The sequence below is a fragment of the Amblyraja radiata genome, chromosome 2, assembly GCF_010909765.2.
Source record: "Amblyraja radiata isolate CabotCenter1 chromosome 2, sAmbRad1.1.pri, whole genome shotgun sequence".
NCBI lineage: Eukaryota > Metazoa > Chordata > Chondrichthyes > Rajiformes > Rajidae > Amblyraja > Amblyraja radiata.
The window spans coordinates 53,770,985-53,786,667 of record NC_045957.1 but is presented as its reverse complement, the minus strand read 5'-3'; positions in this window follow the sequence as shown (position 1 = coordinate 53,786,667).

Below are 15,683 nucleotides of genomic sequence, written 5' to 3'. Positions count from 1 at the left end.
AAAAAAAGATTGTAATTATTTTTTATAAAAGAAATTCAGACCTGTGTACTTTTCATTTCTCTAAATTATATTAAACTATGCTCACGTAAGTATCTGAAACTCCCAAAAGAATAAAGTTTCCAAATTTAGAACAGTTAAATAACATCTACATATTTTGGAAAGGAGGTGAGGAAGAACTTCTATAGTCAGAGGGTAGCTAATCTGTAGAAATCATTGCCACTGAGGGCTGCAGAGGCCAAGTCAGTGGATATTTTCAAAGCAAAGATAGACAAATTCTTGATTAGAACAGGTGTCAAGGGTCATGGGGAGAAGGCAGGCAAATGGTATTAGGAGACAGAGATCAACCATGATTGAATGGCAGAGTAGACTCGATGGGCCGAATGGACTAATTCTACTCCTATAACTTGTGAACTTGTGAACTATGATGGTCTTGATCCAAAGCCTAGGGTGAGCCCGAGTGGTTCAAACAGTAATCACTAAGTGTAGGTTAAGTTTTGCAAAACAAAAATAGATCATTATTTTAAATGGGACCCCTCCTGGGGACTTCCTGCTTTCTGGTTCAGATGTTCACTGTCTGCTGTGGATATCAACAAGTTTTACTATTCTCAGTTACACTGGCCTGAGCAGACAGCAATCTCATATAAACTTACAGAATAAGTTTATGCTATAAAGATTTTATAAATTTAGCAAGTAACTACAGATGCAGGAATCTTGAGTAAAACACAAAGTGCTGGAGTAACTCAGCAAGTCAGCAAGTATCTATGAAGGAAATGCATAGGCAATATTTTGGTTTGGGACCTTTCTTCAGTGATTGTAGTAGTGGGGGGGTGGGGGGGGGGGGGTGGAGAAAGCTGGAAAAGAGGTGGAGCTCGGACATATGCTAGTAAGTGATTGGTGGGTGCAGGTGAGGAGGGTTTGATTGTTAGATAGATTGAGTAAGTGACAAAGGCTGCAGATGAAAAGAAACAAAAAAGGTGTCAGATAAGGAGAGAGGAGGAGTGAAATTTAAAGCCAGAGGGAGGGATATAGGTGGCAGGAGGCAGGGGGATGGGGGGAAAGGGAAGGGATAGTGGTAGAAATGGAGGGGTAGTGGGAGAAATGGTCTAATTGGGGACTGATGCTTGAATGGATGCAGGCTGCGTTTCATTTTAAAGTCACTTTACTTTTGTAACCGACAATTCATTCAAAATCCACTCTTTCAAATTGTGGCGGTATCATTTGGCCAGGTTTTTCCAAATAACTGATGCATCCACCTGTCAGTTTAAAAGTTCTTTGGCTTTGTAGTGAAGATAATTTCACTGCAGGATCACAACACAGTTAAAGACTCGTAAAGATAATGTTATTTTTACCTAATCACTACTGCAAATCAAACACTAGCAATGTCATCTGAAAGATATCACTAAGCACTAGGTCTCAGAAGCGAACTTGAATTAAAGCCAATAGCCCATCTGCAGTATAATAGATGTTTAGGCTTTTGATGGGTGATAAGAGAACCTTAAGGTCACTATCAAATTCCATGGGTTATGTTTATTGTCTGGCATTATAAAATATTATGGAAAATCTATATTTAAAATTATAATACACACATTTTATGTATTATCTTAACAATCATTCATGAGAAACGCTCTCAGTATTTAATTGCTCGCAAAATAAATGGAATTCTGATAATAGTGTATGTTGATGATCTTAGATCTAATTTGTTAATTCCTCTTATCTTCGGGGTATAAAGATATGAACACCTGATATAGGTGATAAAAATTGAAATCATAAAAATGCCATTAGTTTTTTTAAGTTTTTAATTCGTAGATACAGTTTGATTATTTACTGGTTGCTAGAATGTTTTTAATTTATTATTTGAACATTAAGAAGAATGAATCCACAATAAATATAATAAAATAAAAACCATGAAGACACCATCAATTGTTTTCAATCATTCCAATTTAGCTGATATAATAGGCTTTGAAAAACACTTGGTGCAAGTTTTCCTCACCTTGATGAAACAAAAGAAAAATAATATCTAAATTTCCCACTGTTTTTCGATGAAGCTATGAATGGTTTTCCTCTGAATTGCTAATTTACAAGACACTTGATCAAGTACATGGAGTAAAATGAGTTCTGAGAAGCCACTTGCTCAAATAGACTGCAAAACAATGGCTGGTGCATTATCTTCCAAAATTAAAAGACAAATTCCTTTAAATACCGTATTGTTTAAGATGCTCTTCGTCGACTCCAGGACTTCCATTTTCTAGGCCCCCATTCCCTCATCTTCACAATGGATGTCCAGTCACTCTACGCCTCCATCATCCACCAGGAGGGTCTCAAAGCCCTCTGTTTCTTCCTCGACCGGAGAACTAACCAATCCCCGTCTACTGATACTCTCCTCCGCCTAGCGGAGCTGGTCCTTACCCTTAATAACTTTTCATTTCACTCCTCCCATTTCCTACAAATACAAGGCGTAGCTATGGTCACGTGCATGGGCCCTAGCTATGCCTGCCTCTTTGTAAGGTACGTCGAACAATTCTTGTTCAAGACGTACCGTGGCCCGATCCCCGAACTCTACCTCCGCTACATCGACAACTGCATTGGTGCTACCTCCGGCACCCACACACAACTCACTGACTTCATCCATTTCACCACTAACATGCATCCGGCACTCAAATATACCTGGACCATTTCCGACATTTCCCTACCATTTCTTGACCTCACTATCTCCATCGCAGGTGATAGACATTTGACCGACATCCACTATAAACCCACTGACTCCCATAGCTATCTAGAATACACTTCTTCCCACCCTGCTTCCTGTAAGGACTCCATCCCCAATTCCTCCGTCTATGCCGCATCTGCATCCAGGATGAGGTGTTCCACACCAGGGCATCAGAGATGTCCTCATTCTTCAGGGAACGGGGGTTCCCCTCTTCAACCATAGATGGGGCTCTCACCAGGGTCTTCTTTACCCCGTGACTCTGCTCTCACTCCTCATCCCCCCACTTGTCCTCACCTTCCACCCTACCAGCCGTCACATACAACAAATAATCCTCCGTCATTTTCGCCACTTCCAACGTGACCCCACCACTCGCCACATCTTCCCATCTCCTCCCCTGTCTACTTTCCGCAGAGAATGCTACCTCCGTAACTCCCTCGTCAATTTGTCCCTTCCCACCCGAACCATCCCCTCTCCGGGCACTTTCCCTTGCAACCGCAAGAAATGCTACACTTGTCGCTTTACCTCCCTCCTCGACTCCATTCAAGGACCCAAGCAGTCTTTCCAGGTGCGGCAGAGGTTCACCTGCATCTCCTCCAACCTCATCTATTGCATCCGCTGCTCTAGATGTCAGCTGCTCTACATCGGTGAGACCAAGCGTAGGCTTGACGATCGCTTCGCCGAACGCCTCCGCTCGGATCGCAATAACCAACCTGATCTCCCGGCGGCTCAGCACTTCAACTCCCTCTCCCATTCCGAATCTGACCTTTCTGTCCTCGGCCTCCTCCATGGCCAGAGTGAGGACCACCTTGGATTGGAGGAGCAGCACCTCATATTTCGCTTGGGCAGTTTGCACCCCAGCGGTATGAACATTGACTTCTCTAATTTCAGGTAGTCCTTACTTTCTGCTCCCCTTCTCAGCTCTCCCTCAGCCCACTGGCTCCACCTCTTCCTTTCTTCTTCTCTTCCCCCCACCCCCCCCCCCCCCCCCCTCCCTTACATCAGTCTGAAGAAGGGTTTTGGCCCGAAACTTTGCCTATTTCCTTCCCTCCATGGACGCTGCCTTACCCGCTGAGTTTCTCCAGCATTTTTGTCTACTTTAAATTCCATAATGTTGGTTTACAAAAAAAGACACAATAGACAATAGATAATAGGTGCAGGAGTAGGCCATTCAGCCTTTCGAGCCAGCACCGCCTTTCAATGTGATCATGGCTGATCATCCACAATCAGTAACCTGGTTCCTGCCTTCTCCCCATATCCCCTGACTCCACTATCTTTAAGAGTCCGATCTAGATCTCTCTTGAAAGTATCCAGAGAACCGGCCTCCACTGCCCTCTGAGGCAAAGAATTCCACAGACTCACAACTCTCTGTGTGAAAAAAGTGTTTCCTCATCTCCGTTCTAAATGGCTTACCCTTTATTCTTAAATTGTGACCCCTGGTTCTGGACTCCCCCAACATCGGGAATATGTTTTCTGCCTCTAGCGTGTCCAAACCATTAATAATCTTATATGTTTCAATAAGAATCCCTCTCATCCTAAATTTCAGAGAATACAAGCCCAGCTGCTCCATTCTCTAAGCACATGACAGTCCCGCCATCCTGGTAATTAGCCTCTGCTGTACTCCCTCAATAGCAAGAATGTCCTTCCTCAAATTTGGAGACCAAAACTGCACACAATACTCCAGGTGTGGTCTCACTAAGGCCCTGTACAACTGCAGAAGGACCTCTTTGCTCCTACACTCAACTCTTCTTGTTATGAAGGCCAACATGCCATTCGCTTTCTTCACTGCCTGCTGTACCTGTATGATTACTTTCATTGACTGATGAACAAGGACCCCCAGATCCCGTTGTACTTCCCCTTTTCCCAAATTGACACCATTCAGATAAACATCTGCCTTCCTCTTTTTGCTACCAAAGTGGATAACCTCACATTTATCCTCATTAAACTGTATCTGCCATGCATCTGCCCACTCACCCAACCTGTCCAAGTCACCCTGCATTCTCGTAGCATCCTCCTCACAGTTCACACTGCCACCCAGCTTCATGCCATCTGAAAATTTGCTAATGTTACTCTAATGTCAGCACTCTACCCCCAATACCATGAGCCCTAATTTTGCCCACTAATCTCATATGTGGGATCTTATCGAATGCTTTCTGAAAGTCCAGGTACACTACATCCACTGGCTCTCCCTTGTCCATTTTCCTAGTTACATTCTCAAAAAATTTCAAAAGATTAGTCAAGCATGATTTCCCCTTCCTAAATTCAGGCTGACTCGGACCGACCCTGTTACTGCTATCCAAATGTGCCGCTATTTCATCTTTTATGATTGACTCCAGCATCTTCCTCACCACCTATGTTAGGCTAACTGATCTATAATTCCCTGTTTTCTCTCTACCGCCTTTCTTAAAAAGTGGGATAACATTAGTTATCACAAAGTGCTGGAGTAACTCAGCGGGTCAGGCAACATCTCTGAAGAATATGGATAGGCAAAGATTCGGATCAGGACCCTTCTTCAGATGCCTACTATATTAGACGTTGGAACATACTGGTGTTTCAAGTCTGAAGAAGGATCTTGACATTCTAGACGATGCCTATCGATGTTCTCCAGAGATGCTGCCTGGCCTGCGGAATTACAATTGAAACCTAATTCAGCTTTTAACACTGCTTATTTGGCAATGAATGAGGAAAGCAGGAGTCTCTCAAATGTCGACTAATTGGGGTTCAATAATGTTGCAGATGGAATAAGTTGGCAAATAGTGAAGAGTCAGAGCCTTTTGATTTGTGAGATGCTTTTCTTTGTGTGGAAAATTGTTCCTGTGAACCAAATAAGCAATGTGTGAGTCTTTTCTGAATTTCACTGATGAGACCCTCCCAAAATCATTTAATAATCAAAAGGAATATAATCTTTTACCCTCTGTTCTTTGATCTACACTCGCTGCAGCACACAATTTTGGAAAATTGTCAATTCTAACTAAAAGACAAATAATAGAAAACAGAGAAATATATTTGCTGAAATAATTCTCCTATATTTCATATGGTAAGAAATTATATTTGCATAAGTAAACGCAACATATATTCTCTAAAATATTCTTCATTTAGATGAATATTACACAGAAGAGATTGATCTAGATTAATTTAAGCAAATAATTACAGGATATCAGTCTATATCTACAGATTTGAATCTCTAAACTGACCATTGTATTATTGACAGAAACAATTGTTTATCCTTAAGTTGCATATAGCAATGTTAAAATTGCTTGATTGCTTGCTTGCTTGCCTTATCTTCAATGCAATTCTTTGAAATATGCCAACGTTAAAACATTGTAAATCTCAGCCCCTGCAGGTAATATTCAACATATAAATATAAGCAATCTTCAGCAGAAGGCAATATTTCTTTCTGTCATCCTCTGATTTTTTGGTGTTGGGTAGACATACCCAAACATGATATCAAGATTCAGAATACCAATTGGTGCAGATGTGCTTTACCAGAATGCTGCCTGGATTCAGCCACAGAGAGAGGTTGGATAGACTTGGATTGTTTTCTCTGGAATATTGGCAGTTGAGGGGAGACTTGATAGATGTACGTGAAAATTGCGAGAGGCATAGATAGACACAACCATTTTACCAGAGTGGAAATGTCCAACACTAAAAGGCATAGCTATAAGGTGAGAGGGGGAAAGGTTAATGGAGAAGTGCGTGGCAAGCTTTTTCACATAGAGATTGGTGGGAGCCTGGATTGCACTGTCAAGGGTGGTGGTAGAGGTGGATATGATAGTGGCCTTTAAGAGACTTTTAGATAGGCACGTGGAAGTGCAGGGAGTAGATGAATATGAGTCATGTGCAGACGGCCAAGATCAGTTTAACTTGGCATCAAGTTCGGCACAAACATTGTGGGCCAAAGGGCCTGTTCCTATGCTCTACTGTTCTATGTTCTATGTTGACATGCTGGGTATGCTAACAGAGTAAGCTTACAATGAGAATTTTGGTTGTAACATGCTTCACTAGAGATTATAATGCTCAGCAAGACAGTGGCTGTAAAAAAATTGTAAGTTGCTATCAAATTGGTAATAATGCTCATAGAAAGACGGACCAGTTGTTTACAGTGGCATGGTAAAGACATCCAAATGCTTAGGGACATTAGAACTCTGTTGTAAGATAACTGAACCGTCCTCCCATAAGCTCGGGTGGAGTCCCAATCTTCCAACCTACCCCATTGTGGACAAAGTAGGCCGACCTCCCCCTCTCCCCCACCCAACGGTCTGTCCTCAGCAGAGGTCTCACCTTTGTCCCCCTCCGTCCCCATCTCAATGAGTTCCGCGCCCACCATGACTTGGAGCGCTTCTACCGTCGTCTCCGCCTCACAGCGCACTTCCATGGGAAGGAGTCCTCGCCCCCTAACGATGACCCCTTTTCCCGTCTCCAACGCACCCCCTCCTCGTGGAACCCCCCTCATAAAGTCCCGGCTCTGGAACTCTTCATTCAGAACTGCCGCCGCGACGTCAACCGCCTCAACTTCTCCACTCCCCTGTCTCACTCCAATCTTTCCCCCTCTGAACGCACTGCCATCGAATCACACCGCAAAAACCCAGACTGGGTCATCAAACCAGCCGACAAGGGAGGTGCCGTGGTAGTCTGGCGCGCCGACCTCTACAAAGCTGAGGCCACGCGCCAACTCTCGGACACCTCCTCCTACTTACCCTTGGACCATGACCCCACTGACGAGCACCAGGCCACCATTTCTAGCACCATCACCGACTTCATCAATTCCCACGCCCTACCTGACCAAGCCTCCAAACTCATCGTTCCGCAGCCCCGCACGGCCCGTTTTTACCTTCTCCCAAAAGTCCACAAACCCGGCTCTCCCGGCAGACCCATTGTCTCTGCGTGTTCGTGCCCCACCGAACTCATCTCCACATACCTTGACTCCATCCTATCCCCCTTGGTCAAATCCCTCCCCACCTATGTTCTAGACACCTCAGACACTCTCCGCCGCCTCCACGCATTCCACTCTCTGGGCCCTCACCCCCTCATCTTCACCATGGATGTCCGGTCACTCTACACCTCCATCCCCCACCAGGATGGCCTCAGAGCCCTCCGGTTCTTCCTCGACCAGAGGAGCAACCTATACCCAGCCACTGACACTCTCCTCCGCTTAGCGGAGTTGGTCCTCACCCTCAATAACTTTACATTTGACTCCTCCCATTTCCTCCAAACACAAGGCGTAGCTATGGGCACACGCATGGGCCCCAGCTACGCCTGCCTCTTTGTCGGGTACGTTGAACAATCCTTGTTCGAGGCGTACCAGGGCCCCATCCCCGACCTCTACCTCCGCTACATTGACGACTGCTTTGGTGCCACCTCCTGCACCCACACACAACTGACTGACTTCATCCACTTCACCACCAACTTCCATCCGGCACTCCAATACACCTGGACGATTTCCGACACTTCCCTACCATTCCTTGACCTCACCATCTCCATCGCAGGGGACAGACTCCTGACCGACATACATTACAAACCCACTGACTCACATGGCTATCTGGACTACACGTCTTCCCACCCTGCCCCCTGTAAAGACTCCATCCCCTACTCCCAATTCCTCCGCCTACGCCGCATCTGTTCCCAGGACGAGACATTTCATACCAGGGCATCGGAAATGTCCTCGTTCTTCAGGGAACGGGGATTCCCCTCCGCCACCATAGATGAGGCTCACACCAGGGTCTCATCCATACCCCGTAACACTGCTCTCTCTCCCCATCCCCGCACACGCAACAAGGGCAGAGTCCCTCTGGTCCTCACCTTTCACCCCACCAGCCGGAAAATACAACACATAATCCTCCGCCATTTCCGCCACCTCCAACGTGACCCCACCACTCGCCACATCTTCCCATCTCCCCCAATGTCTGCCTTCCGCAAAGACCGCTCCCTCCGCAACTCCCTCGTCAATTCTTCCCTTCCCTCCCGCACCACCCCCTCCCCGGGCACTTTCCGTTGCAACCGCAAGAAATGCAACACCTGTCCCTTCACCTCCCCCCTCGACTCCATTCAAGGTCCCAAGCAGTCGTTCCAGGTGCGACAAAGGTTCACCTGTATCTCCTCCAACCTCATCTACTGCATCCGCTGCTCTAGATGTCAGCTCATTTACATCGGTGAGACCAAGCGTAGGTTGGGCGATCGTTTCGCCGAACACCTCCGCTCAGTCCGCAATAACCTACCTGACCTCCGCACTTCAACTCCCCCTCCCATTCCCAATCCGACCTCTCTGTCCTGGGTCTCCTCCATTGCCAGAGTGAGCAACAGCGGAAATTGGAGGAACAGCACCTCATATTCCGTCTGGGGTCCTTGCGTCCTTATGGCATCAACATTGAATTCTCCCAATTTGGCTAGCCCGTGCTGTCTCCTCCCCTTCCTTAACCCTCTAGCTGTCTCCTCCCACCCTCCCATCCGCCCGCCCTTGGGCTCCTCCTCCTCCTCCCCTTTTCCTTCTTTCTTTCCCCACCCCCCATCAGTCTGAAGAAGGGTTTCGACCCGAAACGTCGCCTATTTCCTTCGCTCCATAGATGCTGCTGCACCCGCTGAGTTTCCCCAGCAATTGTGTGTACCTACCCCATTGTGGACATTGGAGTTCTTCTCTAGAACTGTAATGCTGCAATGCTGTAAATTATATTCTGCATTTCCGTATCTTTCTCTTTGCCTACCTGTTGTACTTGTGTGTAGCTTGATTGCACTCATGAATAGTATGATCTGATTTAATTAGATAGCATGCAAGCAAAAGCTTTTAATCATACCTCGGCACATGTGACACCAACAATAAATCAATACTAATTATTGGTGCAAATATATTATATAAGGCCTTCAGATTGTGGACCAATTGTGGGCAATAATTGCATGTAGAAAAAGTCTGAACTGTTATAGTCACCCACCTATGTCGCATTTAGATTTAATAAAAACTACATTGTTAACAGGATCCACATGAAAGTTTAATATGTTGAATATTTTTGGAGTTATTTCTTATTACTGCCATTAAACATGGGAAAAATTCCAAGTTTTGAACTCGTAACTCACAAGGACTTAACTTAAAATAATGTATATAAGTTTGCTTTTATCTATCTGCATTCTTTTATTAAGTAAACTTTATGCCATACTTTTCTTGAAGGTGGTGATAGTCGTCAAGGGTTATTGAACAGGTCACGATAATCTTCTACAACTAGGAGTATTACTGTCATCTCTTCAGCCATATTTGTGGAAAAGGAATTGTCTAGTGTTTCTCATGAAACGAGAATGAGGATGCCTCCAGATAATGGTCACAGATATATGTGCATTTTGACATTTCTGTGGTCAGATACAAGTGAATCATTAATTTATCACTCAAATACATCCTACAAATTAAAGAAATATTAAACTGCGGATAGTCATAAAGTGCTGCAGTCCGAAGAAGGGTCCCGAAACATAACATCACCTATCCAGAGATGTTGCATGACCCACTGAGTTGGTCCAGCACTTTGTGTCTATTTTTGGTGTAAGTTGTTCCTTGTTTCTACAAGGAACTGCGATGTTAGTTTTACCAAGGAAAAAATCAAAATGCTGGAGTAACTCACCGGGTCAAGCAGCATCCCTGTAGAACATGGATGGGCGATGTTTTGAGTCGAGTTCCTTCTTCAGGCTTCAGCATTTTATATATTTCCTCCAAATTGATCCTGCTTCCAATTACTGCACCCTTTATATGGAAAGCTGGGTCAGAAACCAAAACTCAATAACTCATTCCAGGAATACACAAATCATTCCAATTTATGCAGTCTTGAGTTGCCTTCAGCAGTGCAAGTGTGTGGATGCAAGTGTATGTGTGCTCTTGCCTTATATCGTGGTCCATGTCTCTCCATATTCTGTCTGTAGAACATGGTACCATATCTTTTTTTAGGCTTACAAATTGAGCATGCATTTGGACAACAAAATAGATTCCACCCAACTGCTGAAAACTATGATAGTACATATAATCAGTACTGCAACCCAGCAATTAACATCAAATATATATTGGGCATAGCAGTACCATCTATTAGTTAAACCAATTATTTTTAAGTCAGCTCCTTTAATCACCAGAATTTTAATGAATGTTCTGATCTAGTTGAAGATTTCTTTTGGTTCTCTGCGGTTTTGAAAAGTTAGGGGAGTCAATCTCCCCTAACGTTTTAAGGGTGATGTGTCATGTGTTAGGGGAGTTACACTTAAAACTCAGTGAAAGTAAATTACATTTAGTATTAAAAACACTTCAAGGTTAATTAATTGATCACCTCCCAAATTGTGCTGGTAACATAATTGCAGAATGTCAGCTAAAGATAAAATGCAAATAAATCTTGTGGGCATCGTTCCTCTGTGAAAACATCAGTAATGTTGTGATCTCTCATGTTTTTTAGTCTTATTGGGCTTTTATATTTAAAAAAAAGCACAAATTATTACAGTTACTCAGTGGGTCAGACAGCATCTCACGAGGTCATGGATAGATGACGTTTCAGATCTCCCTTAAGACTGAAGAAGGGTTCCAACCTGAAATGTCACCTATCTATGTCCTCCAGAGATGCTGGCTGATCCACTGAGTTACTCCAGTGCTTTTTTTTTTTTTTTTAATTAACCAGCATCTGCGGGTTCTACGGCTGCTTGTCTGTACAGAGTTTGTACGTTCTCCCTGTGTCCTGCATGGGTTTTTCTCTGGGATCTCCGGTTTCCTTCCACAATCCAAAAACGTGCAGGTTTGTAGGTTGATTGGCTTGATATAATTGTAAAAATTGTCCCTAGTGTGTGTAGGATAGTGTTAGTGCGTGGGACAGTGTTAGTGTGTTAGTCTGATTGGCGCACTCAGTGGGCCAAAAGGCATGTTTCCACGCTGTATCTCTAAACTTAACTAAAACTAAACTAAATCTATAATTCACTTGTTTTTCTGATCTTTTATAATTATGGTGTAAAACACACTGGCCTAGAAACTAGGTGCTGGCTCGAAGGGCCGAATGGCCTACTCCTGCACCTATTGTCTATTGATAGAGTTGCAAGTGTCCTATCATTGTTTTCCTCATGTCCAGTTTCATCAACTGACGTCAATATTACTGCAATGTTCAAAATTCACCTCTGGTGACCACATTGGTCTCAATTCCAATTCATTCCAAGAATTTACTTAAAGAACCACACTTTAACAAGGCCGATGGCTCAACATTCATTATTTAGAGGGGTCAGGCTCTTCTGCTGTCCCTGAAACAGAGTAGTACATTTGTACTGTTTTGCATTTGGCACCATTGAATTTTTGGGAGTCGTTTTGCTGGCTTTTAAAAAGCAACGTTAGCCAGGTGGCTAAATCTAGGGAAATGACACAATCAAATTTTTGGCCATTTTATTTCCTGGCCTCTACCCTATCACAGATCTTCTCTTTTGCTCCATCCTCTCCTTACCACAATCCCCTTCTCTATTTCTAACTTTTCGCAACTTTTTCTCCACTTTCTTGGGAAGTTGTCAACTGAAAAAATAACTCTCTCCCTCTGCAGATACCAACTATTTGCTGAGAATTTAAGCATCTGTAATTTCTTGTGTCGGTCTTCTCTCTCCTCTCTTTAAGCAGATTTGTGGTAATGTTCTGCAGTAGGACTGTAGAATCTGGGGTGGGACTGAAGCGATTATCATCCTCAACATTCCCAACATTTCCCTTTCACTTCTCACTTTTTGTTGATTGGTATGTCCGTTTTCTCTGAAGTTTTTTCTCACATCGAGCTCTATTCTAGAGATAAAACAAATGCATGTTACAGATTTTTGGAATCTGACCTTGAACCTTGATTTTTCTTTGAGGATAAATGACGCTGCCCTATGGAATTTAAGAAGCATCTGTTGTAAGTAAAGAAAGAAGAGGATATTTCACTTCATCTGGATTGAAGCCTTGTAATATAGTAATGAAAAAGCAACTCAAAAGAAAAAAAAAATATATATATATATGGATACAAAAGCAAATGAAAAGATCATGTTATTTCAATGAATAAGAACAAATGTTCTGGAGTTAATTTGAGCATCCATGTTTAAAAGCATTAAAATTCAACGCAATAACATGACTGAGTTTGTGCAGTAGCTCATTTGAGCATGTCGCATTAAACTCTTCAAATAATACTTTTACAGCTGTGTTTAGAAGTGTTTGCTGGTCTATAGTGATTGTCCTTTCTGTAAGCAAAGGTTGAACTGGTGAGTTGCAATTTCCATCTTCTACACAGTTCAAAGCAGTCAAATTCAGCTGCGGGAGCTGTCCCTGGGACACAAAGTTGCGTGGGTGAATAAGAGGAACATTGGAATGCTGAACGATCCAGGGGCCTGCCTGGATCAAGCGCAGCTTCATAAGACCTAGTGCACGACTGTACTTTGCTAATGACGCCAAATCTGGTGACTCAAAAAATATTTTCACTGTGCTTTGCATATGTGACAATAAAGCACAATTGAACTGTTGAAAGCACTAAATTATTCGGCCAAATAGCATCACATAGCTCAAAATATATATATATTGATGAAGATAGGTTAATTACCAATTTTCGGTACGAATTCAATTTAATCATCCAAAATTATTATCAAAAAATTCCGATCAATTTTGTCTCAAATAGTGAGCTTCAATATGTTTATGATTAATTTATCTTCCTATGCTCTTTTGGCATCATTAACTGGAGGCTAATTGTAATTCGAGACAGAGGAAATAAATTAATGCTGCAATTTTATATCTATTTACTAAGGTTTCCTGTGAAATCTCACACCTGCCAAACACACTTTTACAGCCCACTGCCAATAGATCTGTAAAGTCTTGACATTTCCGGGTGGATTTAGCATCCAGATGCTCTGGGAATAGTGGATAAAGCATTTGACATTTTTGACAGCACTGTGGCCAAAGTGGCTTAAAGTCAGCTGCTCCATTTAACATATTATTTCCTGGTGTGGTGCGTGGGTCTCAAAAGGAAGCACGAAGTCCAGTGTTTTGAGAGGCACCTTTAATTATGTTCCTCCCGGTTGTAGGGAAGACCAAACAAGAGAAAGATGGCACCCAAACCCCTGCCTTTAAACCCTCTGGCTAAGGGCCGCCTCCGGACTGAACCACTCCCGTGCCGAGGGGTTCGACAGTATGATGGCACGACCCTTGGGAGCCGCCACACTGATATTACTATAAATTGGGCCAGGTAAGCGTGACATCTATGTAAAGTCACATTGTTGACATTGCAATTGATGGATTCTGGAGTCATTTGGAAAGGATGAGAGGAACATTGACAGTAGGGCAATGAGCATATGAGTTGGGGCATCATGTCATTGTTTAGAGTTTTGAGATACACAGTGCAATATAGAAAAAACATGCATTCATGTTGTACAATGGTGCAGTGGTAGAGCTGCTGCCTCACAGTGCCAGAGACACTGGTTCAATCCCGACTACGGGTGCTGTCTGGGTGGAGTTTGTATATTCTCCCTGTGACCTTGTGGGTTTTCTCCGGGTGCTCTGGTTTCCTCCCACATTCCAAAGATGTGCAGCTTTGCAAGTTTTAACTGGCTTCTGTAAATTCACCCGAGTGTGTCGGGTTTGTTTCCACGCTGTGCCTCTAAACTAAACAAAAACTGTTCATTGGTCTGTGCCAATATTTGAGCCATTGCACTGAATTTAGATTTTCCACAATCTATAACAATGTTGATATTATACATCCCTTATACACCCTTCCAATGCCATGAAATCTGATAACGGAACTGACACATTAAATTAATCTCCCCTTTTGAAATCCATGCTTTAGTTAATGCTGCTCCCTCTATTTGATATTCTTTCCAGTAATAGCTCCCAAATTTGATTAGAGCCTCTGAAGCAAATTATAATTACAATTAGGGAATTGTGCACCACTGTGAACAGCAATTATAATATCCTTCAGTTTCCAATCAATTTCATGATCACTGCCATCTAATTTCCTTTTTATTTCCCTTAAAAACAAGGTTCAGGTTTGTTCCTACCTTCCATAGAAAGATTTGTTTGCCAATGTACAAAATCAAACTCCTGCAGATGCTGGAAATCTGAAATAAAATAGGACATAGTGGATCAGGCAGCATCTATGGAGAAATAAGATGGGTAATGTTTCACGTCGGAACATTTCTTCAGACTTCAGACTGCGTCTGAAGAAGAGTTCCAACCCAAAATGTCACCCATCTTTTTTCTTCAGAGATGCTGCCTGACTCACTGAATTACTCCAGCACTTTGTGTCTATCTTTGGTATAAATCAGCATCTGCAGTTCCTTCCAATACATTAAATAGAACTTGTTGTAAATATCTTATTGAGTATTAGATCATTCATTCATCGTTGAAAACATTAGCGACGCAGTGGTGCTGGTTTCCAACGGGAATGGTGACAGACGCACCACACATCTCTGTCCTCCATTTACTGCGGACTTCCGCCGCTGGAAGTATAGGATATTTGTGTGTGTGCTTTATCATTATTCCTTACAATGTATGTACGACAGAGATCGCAACTTCTACTGAAGTGTGGATGGCCGTTGGCTCGCTAGAAGCTCATCCGCCCTTTGACAGGTCTTGTTTTTAGTTCTGCTGGGTGTCCACAGCCCTCTCCTCACCTGGCAAGCCAGGTGGGGGAGATGGTTTAGTCACCGACTATCCGACCATGGAGCAGGTAGCACGGGATTACATGGTACCCGTGGGGGGGGGGGGGGGGGGGACACTTCCTCCGACCTGACCTGAAAATATCAGGCAGCATCTAGAGAAGCTGGGTTAATGTCTCAGATCAATGATGAATGGTTCTGATTTAAAGACGTCACTGTAAAATGACAACTCTGTCCTCAGATACTGCCGAATCCACTCTTACCACATTTGCAGCTTTTATTGCCAACAGGTTCAGATAATATTCAGATTATGTCTTATAACTACAGGTAACATTGGGTTTAACACAGAACTAGAACACCATCTTTAGCTCACTATGTCAATGCCAAA